The sequence below is a fragment of the Lepidochelys olivacea genome, assembly GCF_965140295.1.
Source record: "Lepidochelys olivacea isolate rLepOli2 genome assembly, chromosome: 3".
NCBI lineage: Eukaryota > Metazoa > Chordata > Testudines > Cheloniidae > Lepidochelys > Lepidochelys olivacea.
The window spans coordinates 130,702,314-130,719,582 of NC_140413.1; the positions used below are offsets into that span (position 1 = coordinate 130,702,314).

At 44.2% G+C, this 17,269-nt stretch overlaps 1 long non-coding RNA gene across 1 annotated transcript in view; it reads right to left on the reverse strand.

The window, feature by feature from the left end:
- Positions 1 to 911: 911 nt before the first annotated feature.
- Positions 912 to 17,269, reverse strand: part of LOC311518179 — a 32,218-nt gene continuing 15,860 nt past the window's right edge. The window contains exons 2-3 of the long non-coding RNA XR_014710912.1: positions 9,096 to 9,194; positions 912 to 1,426 (exon numbers count right to left, since the gene is read on the reverse strand). This is a non-coding gene — a long non-coding RNA (uncharacterized lncRNA). The remainder of the gene's footprint in view (positions 1,427 to 9,095; positions 9,195 to 17,269) is intronic.

The window sequence follows — 17,269 nt, forward strand, 5'->3', positions numbered from 1 at the left end:
TAATGTATTATTAACCTTGAAACGGAGATTATAGAACAAGTACTAGATGTTTAAAAAAATCAATCCACATCATTTCAAGATTCTTTTTCTACTATTTTGTGTCATGTCTTTTATTCAAGGTCTTTGCCATCCAGTTTAAAAGGTCATTGTCATACATTTAGGTCTTGGGAGGGTGACAGCTAAGCCTCAGAGGAGTAGTAATTTAATATGATGCACTTATTCACATATGCTAGTCGCCTCAAAGGGTCTTGTTTCAAAATAATTCTAGAGGCTGATTGCATGCTCAGTCAACAAAGTGACACTATGGGCTAGTGCTGGAAGAGTCAATGCTGTGATGGGGAGCAGAACTAGTTTTTACCTTATGCCAAATGTACACATAATTGTAATTGCATTAGAGATGTGGATGTGAAGGATTATAATGAGACTGTCATTTTTGCTGCTCTGAGGGCAGAAAAGAAACTAATATAGACAGTGAAAAATGACACTTATATTACATAAGAAAATACAGCCTGTAATCCCTATGGACCAGATTCTGACACCTTACTCCTATTAAGTAACAACTTACTCTGAAGAGTCCCATTGATTTCCCATTGATACTTGTGTAGTAAGGTGCTATTCAATGTGAGCAAGGGTGTCAGAATCTGGCTTGAACATGTTTTGTATCTACATTATTCTTATAAAAGCTGAAGCCTCTTATATTTCCTCCTCTTTTCTGTCTTCAGAAGAATCTGAGAGAAATGGGACTGGACATGGATAACCTGGAGACCCCTATTCTGGCAGTTATGGCTTTGATTCTGAATGTCTTTGCCTTGTTATGTAAATACCTCAGTTTTATAACTAATATCCCCTTAAATCATTTACCTTCTATCAGTACTCATTCATTCATATCTTATAATTGAGTATTTATGCACTGGAGCAAAATGAATAGATTTTATTTTTATAATTAAAAAACATAAGTCAGATAGCAATTCAAACCATGAAAAGAGAGAGAGAACAACAACCAGGAGCTCATTTATTTTGTTGGGTGGATTTTTGTGTGAGTATATTCTTTCTGTATTCCTACTTTCTCCATGTGTCAGGTGGTTTCCTCTTTTGTTCTCTTCCTCTCCCTAACTCTTTTCTTTTATGTCTTACACTATTTTCCTCTCACACTTTACCCTCTTTCCTATTAATTTTTCCCTCACTTTTTCCTCAGGTTCTTTTCTTCAAAAAGCTGCTGCTGAGATCACTGTAGGTAGTTTTCTTCTTTTTTACATTTCCCTGATCCAATTGCCTTCTCCTAGCCTTTATGGAAAGCTGGGGTTCCAGTAGTCCATCCCTTTTCCAATTAAAGGGACATCACTCAAAACATACTGCTTGCTGTTCGAATGGCAGCAGAGAAGAAAAGGATATCACGCCAGAGGTCATCACTCCATTGCAGAAGCAGCTACAAGAAAGGGTTCATAAGTTAAAAAAGACAAAGTGCACCTGGACCAATTCTAGAGGCCTACATTGCAATGTGATTTTTTTTTTTTTTGCACCATTGAAAATGTGTAGCCTGACTATCAGAGCTGCTGAGCACTCACAGGTGCCTGCTACTGAAGTTAATGGGATCTGCAAATGCTCAGCACCTCAATATCAGGTTACTAGTCTAAACTAGTGTATGTTTGTCACACACACACACACCCCGATATACAACAGATTGCATTCACACTACAACCTTAACTCTGCCCTCTCATCACTTCCTGCACACAGCCTTTAAACCAAACTCTCCCTCCAAACACTATTGTGGATGTGTGGTTTGTTTGAACAGGATGGTTTGGCTAACAGGGTGCTGAAAATGTGGTATCCATAGTGGGGCAGAGTTAAACTTGTTGTGTATGATCTGTGACGTATGGTAGCTGTGGTGATGGTAAGGTGTGTACCTGTGGCTGGAGGAGTAGATGACAGGTACTGTTAAGTGGCTTGACTCTTCATTTCCTTTCTTTTGTGGGTGTGTGTCATGTATGTTATACAACCAAGTTTTTGTGTGTATTAAGTTATGTGTTCAATGAAGCAATGGGGACAGAGATAGGGAGGATACCAGAGCTGTGCCACAGAAAAATAGTTGCTGATAAAGATTTTACCTGCCTGCTGACAGAGAAGATTGTATCTGTCAGAGAAATGCAGCTGTGCATAAAATCTTCTCCATGAGAGGATAAAATCTGCCAGAAGAACGTAAGTGCTGACAGAGAAGATTTCTATCCAGTAGAGAAGATTTTATTTATTGACTACTTGTTGAACACAAGGTTTCATTATCATTAATAATGGCAAAAAATGATCCTTATCCAAACATTTATTTTCAAGAATTACCTAATCTGCTTCTGATTCACCTGTGTACCGATTTTGGTGTAAACATACAATGTTGTTTTAAAAATACATGCCAACCAAAGAGGCTGGCAGACAAATTTCAAACAAGAAGCCAGCTTCAAATATTTCCTGTCAAAAATTTATGCAAAGCCAAATTACTTTGAAAACACAAAGCGCACAACAATGAATGCTGTGTGAAGTTTCGCTCTGACAAACCACCTACATAAAGAGAAGAACAAGAATTTAGGCCCCATTTTAAGATTATTTCAGCATGCACCATTACTATGATGTCATAATCAGCACCTCCATAATATCAGAAGCTCTCTTAACATCTGCCACCCTTTCAAAGGATGCAGCATGTATTTCCTTTGAAGCTGACCCAGCTTCACTAATTGGTATAGCAGGGATGGGGCGATGATAGCTCTTCACTTTCTCCTCCCTATCTCCAGCAATGGCATTAGACTCAATCAGTCTTTATGCTCAGTGAGCACAAGGACTGGGATTGTGATTGGTTGCTGAATAGGAGGGAGGAATGCTCCTTGCACCTCATTCTCCATGTCTGCCATTCATCCTCCCTTCCCCACAGCTGCACAGGGCTAAACATAATCTGGCCTTTATTATACCAAGTCAATATAATTTTCTTTTAAGGCAGAACCATTGAGAAGAGACACCGAAAAAGTAAGGAAAATGTAAGCAGTGGGGGAAAAAATAAAATTTCTGAACAGAAGGAAAGACACAGGAGATAATATGTCTGTAACACTGAAAAACTGGTTCCATCTAAGCAAGAGTGCCTGAAACAACAGACAACTAGAAACACTAGAAAAGAAGCTTGGTTCACCATTGCCTTGCACCTTGTATAATTATTTACACAAGGTGGGTGTAAATTGCTACCACTCTAATCTGGTTGCATTTTATACTCCCTTGGTATTCACTGTGCCTGAGTATAAATGATTAAACCCTGGTCTACACTTAAAATTTTGATCCACCTACCTGCATTACTTAGAAGAACAACACATACCCATAGTGCCGTAGTTAAGATGACCCAACACCTGCTGTTGATATGGCCAGGTTGACACAGGAATTCTTCCGTCAACCTAGCAACCACCACTCTGGGAGGTGGCTTAACTACAGCAACACAAAAACCCCTTCCATTGATATAGGAAGTGTCTATACAGTGGCACTACAGAGTGAAAACAGTGGTTTATTTGGCCCCTGAAGTTTAGGACATCTGAAAGGGGAAGTAATATTCAGTGAACTGAGCCATACAATTGATCTGTCTGTGACTCCCAGAGAACAGGTCTTACCAAGCAGGGAGCAAAAGGAAGGGAATTCAGCTGAATCAAAAAGGATTGATAAATACCCTAGATGTGGGCTTTGCTTGTCTATTCCTAAGGAAGCTAAAGATCAGTTCCTGTCACAAGGGCTCACAAAGCCATTATCAGAGATGCTCTATTTGAAAAACCTGCCAGACCTATGAAGCAAGTAAGCATTTGAAGCAGACAAGCCTGACCTGGCTACAAGGACTTGGACAAAACCAGAGGGAGGACACAGTGGATTTCACTGACCACTCATCCAATCAATCACAAGCTCTCTCATGGTTGGCCAAGCAAAGTAACCATAATGTAGAGCAGTCATAAGTTGTGCTGCAAGCTCTTGGACAAGTCCAGAATCCAGAGGGCACAAAGATGATTGTGTCTCCTGTGAGGCCCAGCATAGAATCTGGCTCATCAGGCCTGATTCTTTTCTTACTTACACCAGTTTTACACTCTTGTAACTCTACTGATTTCAATACAGTTATCTTCTAATTTATAATGGTATGAGTGAAGAATCAGATATATGGAAGGGCCAGTTCCTTCTCATGCTGCTGCTACTGCCTTCTAAGGATAAGCAAGATGAATAATGAACAGGCTAACATAATAAAAACTCAATAGTTAGTCTACTGTAATCCAGCGTTTCCATTTCTTCATAAAAAACCATGAGCAATTTGAGTTTCAAGTTTGGGTATTTGGTACCCACACATAAACAAAGCAGGAAGATTCTAGTGAAATAAGGAATCAAGTGTACTTGTGACTTTAAGAAGAAAAAAAATATGATAGTATATTAGACCAGATGCTGGTCAAGCTTCTCCAGTGTAAATCTTTTGTTACTTCACTGAAATCAATGGATTTAGTCCAGCTTTACACTGAATTGTCTGAAATCAGAATCTTGCCCCCTAATGTTTCCTTCTTAGGTGTCTTGCTGGGTCCCTGCCAATAAGTCTGTACCACTTTTAATTTTATGCTTACTATGAATAACAGAGAACTAAAACATCTGAAGGGGACAGATAAGAGACTTAAACCAAAGTAACCACTGTCCCAGTCCAAATTGGATTGACTGGTTTGGTGCCCAGAAATCCCCCCAAATCTCTATGGATATGCAATTTAATAGAATGGAAAACATCTTTTCACAGAAAAAAATAAGAATAATAAAGCACTCTTGTGGAATAGAATATCTTCAGTAATGTGTGTATATATGTATGTATACACATATGGCAATAATAATGTATATATGTATGTACACACATAATACAAACATATTATATATCACACACATGCACTTACATTACCCTACCCTGAAAACAGCTAGTCATCTGTGACATTGATGAACACTTATTCGTGCAAGTAGTCCCACTGTGAAGACAAGGGCAGTGCTTATATGTGTAAGTGCTCACCAGTGCACATGAGGGTTCCACAATTTGGCTCTCTGGGCCTGATATAAGCAGTAACTATTGCAGTGACAGAGCACTGGATGCCTGTACAACAGTTAACACATTTTTCTTAAATATCTGAAAATATTTCCCACAAGATTATATCAGTTCTGAAGGCAAGTCAAATGCTGGAATCCTCAAAATATTTGTCTCTCTCTTCTTAACAACTCAATAGATTTAGAAGGTTAAGATTAAAATTCTGCTAAATTCCTTTCCCACAATTCAGGCAGATCCCTGCCCTGGATGTATGCTGTATTGCTGTAATCTCTCTCTCTCCTTCCTGTTCCCTCTCTATTTAATCTATTCCACTTTACTTCACAAAGTGTCTTCCTTTGCTCCCACAATAGGATAGCGACCGGGTGATTTAATTCTCATTTGACCCTTTGATCCCTTTTTGGTATTTCTGCCTGCAACATAACCTTTTCTCTGTCAAACTTTGATTTTCTCCTCATTTTCTTCCCCCTCTGCCACCACTTTCATCTTTCTCTACATCTTGATCCCTTGGTTTCGTTATTCTTTTCTGCCTGGAAAATGCAATTTAACCTGCTCGCTGCTGATCCACCACTGCAACTGCTGTGAACAAAGAAGTCAGTGGAATGTTACAATGGAGCTGGCTCATTCAGCATCACAGCAGGTGTTTCCTACCAAGAAAGGTAGAGAGATGGACAGAAAGCTTTTCAAGTCGTGGCTGCATTCAGTCACCATATTTGGCCTGTGTTAAACTGAGGACAGCAAGTGGGAGTGGAGGAATCTAGAGATTTCTGCCCTTACAATGATATAAATGGCTGGGAGCCAGGTTTGCATTAGAGACAGGAATGGGACAACAGAGGCAGCAAGAGTACAGTGGGGATAAGAGGAGTTAAGATTCAAGAGCGCAATTCTATCGTGTGGCCAAGGAAGAGCAACACAGTTGACAATTCCATACTCTGGTCACCAGAGAATCATGGTACTTCTGGCCTCACTTGCAGTCATTTTTGTATTTAGGATGATAATGCCATCTCTGAGATTCGGCATAAATCAACCCACATCCCGCATGGTACGCATGGTAAACAAAAGAAAATACACAACAAATAAATTAAATAGGACAAACTACCTTGTGTGGAGAGTCTTCATCTCTCAGTAGGTCATCTTGACCCATCATTGCCATCCTCCTCTAATTCTAGGTTTCTAATGCATATCCCTCTTGCTCTTTGGTCTATTCATTCTTATCAGAAATTGTTTGTAACTGTGACATACCAGGGTACAATCCAGAATAATGAGCAGCTGTGTCACCCCTGCAACCTTGGCTGCCTTACAATGCCTTGCTGAAGTAGCTCCCACATGCGCCGCTCACAAACAGCCTTCCATCGTGCAAGCCACACTCTGAGTAAAACTGGAGCCTGCCAGCCACCTTTGGGTTATACTTTTCCTCTCACCAGGCTTGGTTATACTGCAAGGTGACCCTGACACACCCCCAATCCCATATTTTCCCCCAGAAACGTATCTCCTGTACTGCCCAGCCTGCTTGTTATCTGGTTTCAAGGTTTGGTAGTCTACAGGGTCGAAAACTGCTGCCTTTTTCCTTGACAAAGACGATTGGCCCACCAGCCAGCAAGGGTGGATGATGAATCCTCTGGCTGGTTTTCCTGGAAGTATTCATGCAGCACAGGCAGATTGGGTTCTGACATGGCATAAATCCATCTGAACTTTATTTTTGCTCCAGGCTGCAGCTCTATGGGGTAGTCCCAGTGCAGAGGGAGGTTTTCCCCATGTTCTTCTTTTCAGACCCTTCAGCATATTCATGATATTTAAGGGGGATTCTGATGTAGGTTCAGAGGGTGTCCCTGCCTGGGTGATCACCATCCCCTGAGCCCTCCAGGACCTGGGTGTTGGGCCATCATCAGTTTGCTCCTGACAATACTGGTGACAGAATTTTGAAGGGAAACTGACCTCCTGTTCTTGCCACTGAATGAGGGGATTTTGAAGGGTGATCTAGGAGATGCTCAGAATCAGAGGGAAGTGTGGGGATTGAACTGCATTTGAAACATAGTATTTCTCAGTGCCCCTGAATAACTGTTTCCTGGGGGACTGTCTCCTTGATCACTGGACCCGAAGACAGAGGGGAGCAGTCCACAGTTTTTATTAGGTGCTGAGTGGCCTTGCATTGCAAAGTAAGTTGCCAGGCCTGGGCTGCCACTGCATCTATGAAATTGTTGGCTCATTCTGAATTGATGAGAGCCAGCTGTGTGGAAATCCATGGGGGCCTCTCAGGGATGCACAGCCAGATATGCACCTGCAAATATAAAACTCCCAAACAGAGCAGGGTGCATGTCCCAGTCAGGACTAAGGTGTGGGGAAATTCTCAGAGCCCAGGCCGGTCCCCCTTACCAAACCTGAGTCAACTTGTTTCCCAGGTCCCGTGGGGCTCGTGCAGGATAGGCAGAAATGGCATGACTGGGTTTGCTTCAATAGAAGCATTGGTGGTGCAACAGCATTGTTTTCTTTGGCGGTGAGCTGTCAATGAGCCAGATTCACCTGCATCAGTTGAGTGGATGGAATGGGCACCCATGCAATAGTGGTCAGACACAGGGGCTGCAGGGAACTTCTCTTTTCCTTCCTCTATTCCTGTAACTGATTATCTATGTGGATGGCAAGGTTGATGAAGACATCCAGACCCATGGGTGTCTCCACACAGGCCAGTTCATCTTTGATTTCCTCCTACAGACCCCACTGGAACTGATACCACTGCATCACCTTGTTCCTTGCTGTGTCTGCAGGGAGATGGCAGAAAAGCACTGCCTAGGAAGCAATGATACCCTGCCCCTGCCAGAGTTTCCTTACAGCAGCCCCTTGTGGCCAAGCGGGCACAATGCAGGTCATCAAACATTGTGGATATAGATTGGAGGAAGGCATTCAAATTTGAAGGCACTAGGCTGTTAATATACAGCAAGAGGGAGGCCCAGTGCAACAAGGGCCATCAGCAGGCTGATTATCAAACCCACCTTGGCTGGGTCAGAAGCCTAAATTTGGGCATGCAACATGAATAGGAGGCAGGATTGGTTCATGAAGCCCCAGAACCACTAGCAACTCCCACTGAATGGTTCTGGCAGAGGTGTTGCAGATCCCCGTTCAGGACAGGGCACGGTGGGTTGTATCTGGAATACAACATTCTCCACTCAATGCTGGTTTACTCGATCCAACAGCAAACGGTTCTCTGAGCTTAGCTGCATGACTTGGGCCTGCAGTGCTTGGTTATCGGCCTGGAGGCGGACAGTCCATTTGGGCAAATCCAGTACCTCTGGAGGCAGCAGTTGGGCTGCTAGTACCATACCTCTCACCCTGGGCCCACCCTCTTGAGGATTACTGTGTGGTCCGTACAAACTGTCAGGGTCAGGATGCAGGTGGCCATGCCTAGAGGTTAGTGTTAGGATAGGGGGCCGGGTCCTCACGCCAGGCAGGGTTCTGAACCAGGAGGTCAGAAGTTGAGGTCAGGGACCTAGAGTCAGATTGCAGGAATCAGGCCAAGTCAGGACACCAGGGAGGCTGGGGCAGGAGGCAAGAGCAGGTAGCGCTGAGTGAGCAGTCCGAAGCGGTGTGGAGCCCAGTTATATAGACAAATTCCTATTCCTCCCTGTGGCTTAAGTAAGGGGAGCAGACCAACCAGGAACTCTGGTGTTCCGCCAATCAGGGCCCAGGGTGGAGCCTATTGTCTGAGCTGGGCTTCAAGGAGCCCTGGTTCTAGGTAATACCAGGAAGCTGTTGGGTGGAGGATTAGAGTTTGATGCCCCCACCCTCCTCCAGGAAGCCTGTAGACCCAGGTTTGAGACTCCTGGGGTCATGACAGGTGGGTTTCCATAAACAATGACACTCTCTAAATAAGAGGATTCATTGACTAGGGCCGCCAGGAATAAGAAGTGCAAACAATCCTAGGCATGCTCACTTTACACTTACAGCAAATGAACAAAACAACAGTTCCTAATCCAGCCCCAGGGCCAGACCACTACAGGGGTGAGTCTAAAGGTAACTGTAGTTGTAACCTCACCTCAGCATTCTGCTGCCTTCTCTCTGCAACTACTGCTGGCCTCTTGTCAGCAACAGGGAAAGTCTCTGTCCACCTCTCAGGTTGCCTGATATCAGAGTACTATAAAGAGAATTGGAAAATATCTTTATCCTTGAAAATTGTCCATTCTATATCTGTATTCAAAAAGTAAGATGCATGTGTCTGGAATCTGGAATGTGCAGAAGAGCAAAGAAGCTGCTGGTCACACTCAAACAATACAATTAGTGTGACATACCATTAGACAGAAGCTATCGTGCACATATGTCAATAAACATATTTTACATTAAACCAGTAACACAATTAGGAAGGTTAGGGACGAGTTAAATCACCTTGATTAAGAGGCAATGCATTCCCTGTATCAAAAGGAACTCCTTTGATCACAAAAGAGACAGTGGTGATTAAAGCAAGCAAATGTCCTGTGGAAGTGTTTGAAGCAAACTGCAGACTCTTGATCAAAGCCTAGGTAATTTAATTATTTGTCTTCCTGACTGAAGTCCTTTGATGTGACACTGACTAACAGTATATGGGGATGTTTTATGTTCCTGATCAGCCTAATCTGAAAACCCAATGCCCAAAAGGGATTGTCCTATTACCAAAATAGAGCTCCTTAAGAGAAAAGTGAAAGCAGAAGCTTAAAGAAGAGCCTTGTCCACAGAGCAACAGTCTTTTGGTATAACCATGCCAGATAATCACGTTCTAACTTGGCCAAATGGGTCTGTAGAGCAACACTGTTTGATACTAGCCTGTTTCAAAAGTGTTGTATCTCTGTCTGTCAACCCTATGTGTACTGCATTATGGCAATTCTTAACAGCTATCCTAGAGTTCGTCATCCACTGATGCTCAGAGCAGGGGATCCTGGCAATTTTCCAATATGGTTCCTCCCCACGATGCATTGCACTCTGGAGATTTTGCACCAGTTTGAGAATCCCCTGGGTGATGTTGCACACTGATAGGCATTGTGAGAATTTTCTAGGTAGAGGCCTCTAAACTAGGAGTTTTCGCCTCTTCCTTCATAAAACACATAGAACAAAGTATTTGGAGGAACAGATGTGCACAAATGCTGGTGATAGCTGGATAAATATGAGAAAAGTACAAATCCACAGACCCACCTAGTCTCTGGCTTTGAAGACCTTTTAGTCAGATTCTGGCTTTCCAGTTCTGTCTCCTGCTCTCTTGGCTGTACTCTGCCATGTCTGGCTGCCTCACTGCCAAATTAAAAAACAAAAACAACAAATCTGTGCCTCATACCTACACAAGGGCTCTGCTCTTCCAAGCGCTGCAAGGCAGGCAAGAGGCCCATCTGAGATCAAAAAGAAACAAGGAAAGCCCCATGCCTTTAGGGGTCTCTCTGCCTGCCAGCTCCTCCCCATCACTGTGGAGCTCGTGTGGCAGAGCAGCAGCTGGAAAACTCTGCACAGCACGGCCTGGCCAGCAGCGGCCCCTCCTCTCCCTGACGAGCTGTGATCTCAGAAGGGAAGGAGGCCAGGCTGTTGTGCAGAGGAGCCTGATCCCCATGTGGTACCAGATGGCACTGTGATTCTATGTATTATGGAGGTGGGAGAGGACGGATTGATTTTTGTAAGAGTGGAATAAATTTTGAAAAGGGGAATTGATTTGGAGGAGGCACTGAATTTTGGGTGGGCTAAGAAACTTGAATTTATGTTCTGAGGTGTGTGATGGGCAGCGCTTATGGGCACTGCCACTTAGTGGTCAGAGGGCGAAGGGAGACCTAGTACCATCACCAGCGTCCATCACTGGCCCCGGTCACATCCGTGGCAGTCTGCCTTTCGGTGTGTGTGTGTTGACCCAACCTCCAATCTGTTCTCCAAGTAGCTGTATCCCCCTCTGGGATAACAGTCTGAAGGAAGATATCAGGCCCCATGCTCTCCCAAAGGTGGGCAGGAGGAGGACCTTCCCTCTGTTTACCAACCCCTGCAGGTGTTCAGCCCCATCCATGGGCTTTGCAAAGTCTTTACCCTCTCTGTATTTCCCCGGGGTGAGTTTGGAAGAGAGGGTTTTTGTGCTCTCCATATGAAGATGATTGGTATGAGAGTCCAGGTCCTCTCACTCCACTGGGTTCCAGCCCAGAGCTCTGTAAGAAGCAACAATGTCCAGCACCTGGAAGTGCCTAAAGGATCCCCCCCATGTAACATCTTACCACTTGCTACCCCACCAAATTCTTACAGTTTGACACAGTAGCAAAGTGTAACGGGGTGGCACCCACCTCTCGTGAGTGCCCCGGTCGAGTGTGTGTGCCTGCAGCTCTCTCAGTTTGTGGTGACCCCTGTTCGTGGTTTCTCAGGCAGGTTTTCAATGACTCAGCCGTCCAGCTGAGTCTCACACACAGAGTCTGTATTTGAAACTGTACAGACCCCTTCCAGGGTATATAGTCCAACAGGAGCCAATCCCAGTACTCCTCTGTTGGTATCTCTGTAGCCCTCCCCAGCCTCAGTCTTTAAATAGTCCTGGCCCTACTATGGGGCTGTATCTCCAGGGCTTCCTCCCTGGAGACACTGTCTTCCTGCAGACCTCCATGGGCTCAGTCCTTAATCAGTCCCACAGCCCGTTCTGGGCAAGCCATCAAATAGTCTCTGACCCTGGTATGGGGGCCATACCCCCAGGACTTCCTCCCTGGAGATTCTTCACCGTTTCTGGACCCACCTCTCCAGCTGGCCACTTAACAGTTCAGTTTCTCTTCCAGGGATGTATCTCAGTTCAATATTCAGGCCAACTCTGTAGTGGTAGGGGAGGGACTGGGCGCGCTCACTACTCCAGGTCCCAGACCAGGGACCCTATGAATAGCAGCCGCCTACTGCATCTCTTTAACTAAACTGTGTTTCTGTTCCCTGAGCCACTTCCCTGCAGCTCCAGCACATTCTCAAATGCTTCACCCTTACCATAGGGCTGAAGTCTTGTACAGTCCCAGCAGCTCCCTCTTGCTCCTCCAATCCCTGCCAGCAATTGATCTGTCCATGGTCCTGCTGCTCCTTCAGCCAGCCAGCCAGCCAGCCAGCCAGGAACACAGTCCTCACTCCTCCAGCTCCAGGCAACAACTAACTCTCTCTAGTACTGCAGCTCGTTTTATATGGCCCTGTTGGGTCCTGATTGGCTACTCCCCGCAGCTTCTTTCTAATTGACTGCTTCCCCCACAGCCACTCCAGGCACTCTGGAGGACTTCTGTACTGCTCCTTTCTGGGACAGGGTGTAGTGGGACTCTGAGACCTCCAGCAGGGGGTCTTTGGGCCTATTCCACCCCATCACAAAAGGAAAAGGAGCATAACTGAATCTTCAGCCCCTCTGGGCTCAGCAGGCAGGCTCTTTCCCCTGGGAAAGGTTTCTATAGCATCCTTCTTCAGAAGCTCCCAGAGTAGGTCTCACTACCTTCCCTGTCTGGCTCTCTTTTAAACTTCATCTCCAGCTGCACACTGCAGGTGGGGATAGGTGGGGCTGCCTGGGCCCAGAGCTGCTCCTTAACTGGAACCATTCTGGTGTGGAGTTTATTCACCCCACCACAAGGTGGCATATTGATTTTTATGAGGTGGCAAAGAATTGATATGTGGGAGGAAATTTGTTTTGCTGGAGGAGAAGAGATCTGACTCTGTGTGTGGTGGTGGCAGGGGGAGGTTGAATACTTGATGGATTGTGGGAAGGGGGATTTGCAGAGAGGAAGAGAAGGAGTTGTGCAAGGACAGTGTCTTACTTGTGAGGAGCTAATCTCAACTTGTCTCTCCCTTGTAGTGGCACACCAAAGGGTTCATTTCAGCAGAGGGAGGAAGGACAGACACCAAGAGGGAAGAAGTGAAGCAGAGGAGGAAAGAGCAAGAGCCAGAGTTGTGATGGTAGAGCTAATAAATGGTATTCAATATTAATGTAAATGTTTTTCAAATTTATCCTCCATCTTTGATGGGCCGGTGTTGGTAGATGTGGGAGGATCCTGTTGCAGAAATCCCTTTGGTGCTACATCTCCCAAATATCCTGTGAAGAGATGAAAATTTGCACCAGAGTCTATTGTACTCCTTGGTGAACTGGGAATATTCTGCAAAGAAGAATCACACTGAATGGCTGACTAACTTGCAGATGACCAGGGCTGCCTTTAACTTTCTCTGTCTAGCCCAACATTTCATCAGCAGTCTGTCCATTTGTGAGCTGCAGGCCTGTAGAGAAGGGAATTATTATTACTTAATGGATTCTGCCTCTAAACTTTGAATACCACTCCCTGACAGGTTCTGAAGTCCTGTCACAAAGAAATCTCTGAGGAATGTATCTTCATCTGTTTCTTTGGCAAGTACTTTCTTCCATTTGCATAGTATTTTATAAAAAGCAAGTGGAGACTCCTGTGCATGTGTCAGCTGCACTTTCCTTCTCTGGGCAGAGTTGAGCTCTCATTACACACACTGGGGTTTTAGAGTGTCATTACATGTACTGCATTACATTTATTTTTAGAATGATAAAATGCACCCTATCCAAGTTGCCTCAGAAAGCATATGCATAATGTAGTAAGAATACATGTACAAATGTATCTCTTATGAAAGGCAAAAAGAAAGAAGGACAAGCTCTCAGACCAAGTACTTCCCCCTCGCAACCAGCTTACCCAACCTCCCTGAGGCAAATGCCTGAAAAAAGAGAGGGGCCTTGAGCTGAGTCCTAACTGTCAAAACCATGGCCACTGCCTGATCAGCTAAAGGAACACATTTCAGAGTTCCAGGCTGTCTACTAAGAATGCCCTTCCTCTGTCCCTGATATTTAAATGTGGGGATGGGCATGCGCACCCCAGTTCATCTCTACTTCCATGGTGGTTCACAAGGAGAAAGGTGATCTCTGAGTTAGCCAAAAATTGATACTTGAAATACACCCAGAATTAATAGGAAGCTACTGCAACCGCTGAAAAGACTGGTGTAATATATGCCCATCAACTACCATAACCTAAGAGGCTGGTGTGACATAACAGAGAGTCAATCCAGACTAATAAGCAGCTGTGTCACCCCTGCAACCTTTATAGAATCATAGAATATCAGGGTTGGAAGGGACCTCAGGAGGTCATCTAGTCTAACGCCCTGCTCAACCTTGGCTGCCTCACAATGCTTTGCTGAAGTAGCTCCCACCAGGCACACTCATAAACAGCCTTCCACCATGCAAGACACACACACACACTCACTCAGGGTGTGACTTGCAACTGCCAGCCACAAATGGGTTATACTCTGGATCTCACCAGGCTTGGTTATACTGCAGGGTGACCCCAACACCCCACCCCAATCCCAGATTTTCACCCAGAAACATATCTCCTGTATTGCCCTGGACAGTACAGATTATATTAAGTCTGTTATTCCTTTAAGATAATAATATGCACACAACTTGTCACAGAGTTACTCAAACACTTCAATTTAAACACACTGGATTAGATAAAACAAGTTTATTGACTACAAAGAGATAGATTTTAAGTGAGTACAGGTAATGAGGCATAAAAGTCAGAAATGGTTACAAGAAAAATATAGACAAGACATTTATTATTACCTAACTTAAACTATATCAGATTCAAGCAAAGTTTTTCACCACTTGCTTTCAGCAACCTTACTGACCAAAGCCTATAGGTCAGGACCCATTCTCCCTGAGTCCAACAAATGCTTCCTTTGTTGCTTCAGGTGTAGCGAATGTGATGGGCAGGAAGAGGGGCAGGGTACCTTGGGGATGTTTGTCCCTCCTTTTAATAGTTTCAGTCCCCCGCTTGAAAAACATTTCCAGCTGGGCACCAGGAGACAGTCTATGGGGAAGGATGTTCCCTGCTGCTTTTTTCTGACCTCTTTGAGCTTTCTTTGTTTCCCTCTGTGCTTGATTACTGTGCTTACTGCTTAAATGATAATTAAGTGAAGCACACATTCCTTTGTTTAGGACTGACCTGTCTGCCAAATTCTGTTTGGGCAGAGCTGTGGGGTTTGAAACATGTGTTAATAACACCATACAGTGGAATCATATAGCTTTGAATACAATGTTGCCACACAAATTTTACCAGGACAATACTGACCAGCAAATTATGAGTTTTCAAATGATACCTTACAAGGCATACTGTGTACAAAGATCATTACAGTCGTGTGTAGAGGGTTTGGATACAGGGGTGTTTTCTGTCACAGTAATATGTGCCCATCAACTACCATGACCTAAGAGGTTGGACAGCCATATTCTGCACCAGCAGTAGTTCCTGAGTGGTGTTAAGGTGTAGCCTAAAGTAGAGTGCAAAGCAGTAACCTGGTCTAGAAGTCACATATTCATGGGTCACTGTGGAGAGGCCAAATCCAAAAGAATAGGATGCAAATGACTATCCAGATGTTGATGGGGAAAAAAAGCTTTTGGTCTCTGATGCTAGTTGGAATCCAAGAAGCAATCAGAGATCCAAGAGTACCCTTGAGTAAATTGCAAACCTCTTAGACAAAGAATGCACAAGCACATTCAATAATAGCAGCAAAAATCTGTCACATCTTCAGAATCATCCCTCAGGACACTAGCATCAGAGTTGGGTGAGAAATGGTTTTTCTGTCCCATAAAAATTTTCACGATTTCAAAAAATGTCCTGTTCTGCATGGGGATGAAACCAAGACTGTTTGAAATTTTTAATGAAAAGCCAGAAAGAGAGAGAGAGAGTTAGAGACAGTGTCAGTCAGTCTCTGGCTTCCTTTCTCAATCTCTCCTGTTGGAGCTAGCCCACTTTGTATAATCAAGAAATATTCACTGAGCCAGATTAGGAGACACTGACTTTATAGCCTGGTGGTTAGAGCACTCAGCTGGAATGTAGAAGACATGGGTTCAAGAGGGCCTGTGTCTCAGGCTTCTTGGCCATATTCATTATGGCCCATTGGGTGAGGGTAGGGTCTCCGATAAGTATGGCATGCAGCTCTTTGTAAAAGCAGCAAATCTGAAGATCAACATCAGATTGACTGCTTGCCTCTCTGGCCTTATGGTATGCCTGACACAGTTCCCTCGCTTTCATGTCGCATATACCCATTCCCCTGCATTCCCCTGTGCAATCTGGCCATAAATGTCCATATTTCAATGGCTGGTCCGTAGCTGTGCTTGCACAGCTTCTTCTCCCCCCAGGCATAGGAGATCCAATATCTCTGGATATCTCTAGCCCACAAAAGCTTATGCCCAAATAAATTTGTTAGTCTCTAAGGTGCCACAAGGACTCCTTGTTGTTTTTGCTGATACAGACTAACACAGCTACCACTCTCAAATTTCTCAATTTATGAGTTGTAAGAATTTATTTTTAACATGGGCAAAGCATATTTTCCCCCTAACTTTGTTCTAGGAAACAGGTAACTGCCTTTCCTGAAATTCAAAGAGAAAAAAAAAGCCTGAGGCAGACATTTGGCATGGAAAATTTCAGCCCAACTGGTTAAAGTTTAGCAAAATTATAAGCCACTAGAAACAGGATCTTCTAATGGCAAGTGTTAGCTAACCTTAACTAGAGGCATTGCAACCAGCACTGCTCATAACAACAGAGATTCATTGTGAAGGGTGCTTTTTAAATGAAGGTGCAGTTGCACTCTGGCTAGGAAAGATTATAATGTACTAAACTATTTGTGTTTTTAAGGGGACCTACAAGTACAAAAATAATAATTTTCTCCCATTGTTTCTTTATGATGCAAAGAGAAGGCATGAAAGGTTCAGATTTAATTTTTTCCCATTTATTTTGAGTCTTAGAAATATTGGGAATGTTAAGTCTAGTCTTCCCCAGTGAGTCCATTAACAACAATAGTGATCTCATGTGTGTATTGGGAGCTTTTCATAGAATCATAGAATATCAGGGTTGGAAGGGACCTCAGGAGGTCATCTAGTCCAACCCCCTGCTCAAAGCAGGACCGATCCCCGACTAAATCATCCCAGCCAGGGCTTTGTCAAGCCTGATCTTAAAAACTTCTAGGGAAGGAGATTCCACCAACTCCCTAGGTAACGCATTCCAGAGTTTCAACACCCTTGTCGTGAAAAAGTTTTTCCTAATATCCAACCTAAATCTCCCCCACTGCAACTTGAGACCATTACTCCTTGTTCTGTCATCTGCTACCACTGAGAACAGTCTAGAGCCATCCTCTTTGGAACCCCCTTTCAGGTAGTTGAAAGCAGCTATCAAATCCCCCCTCATTCTTCTCTTCTAAAGACTAAACATC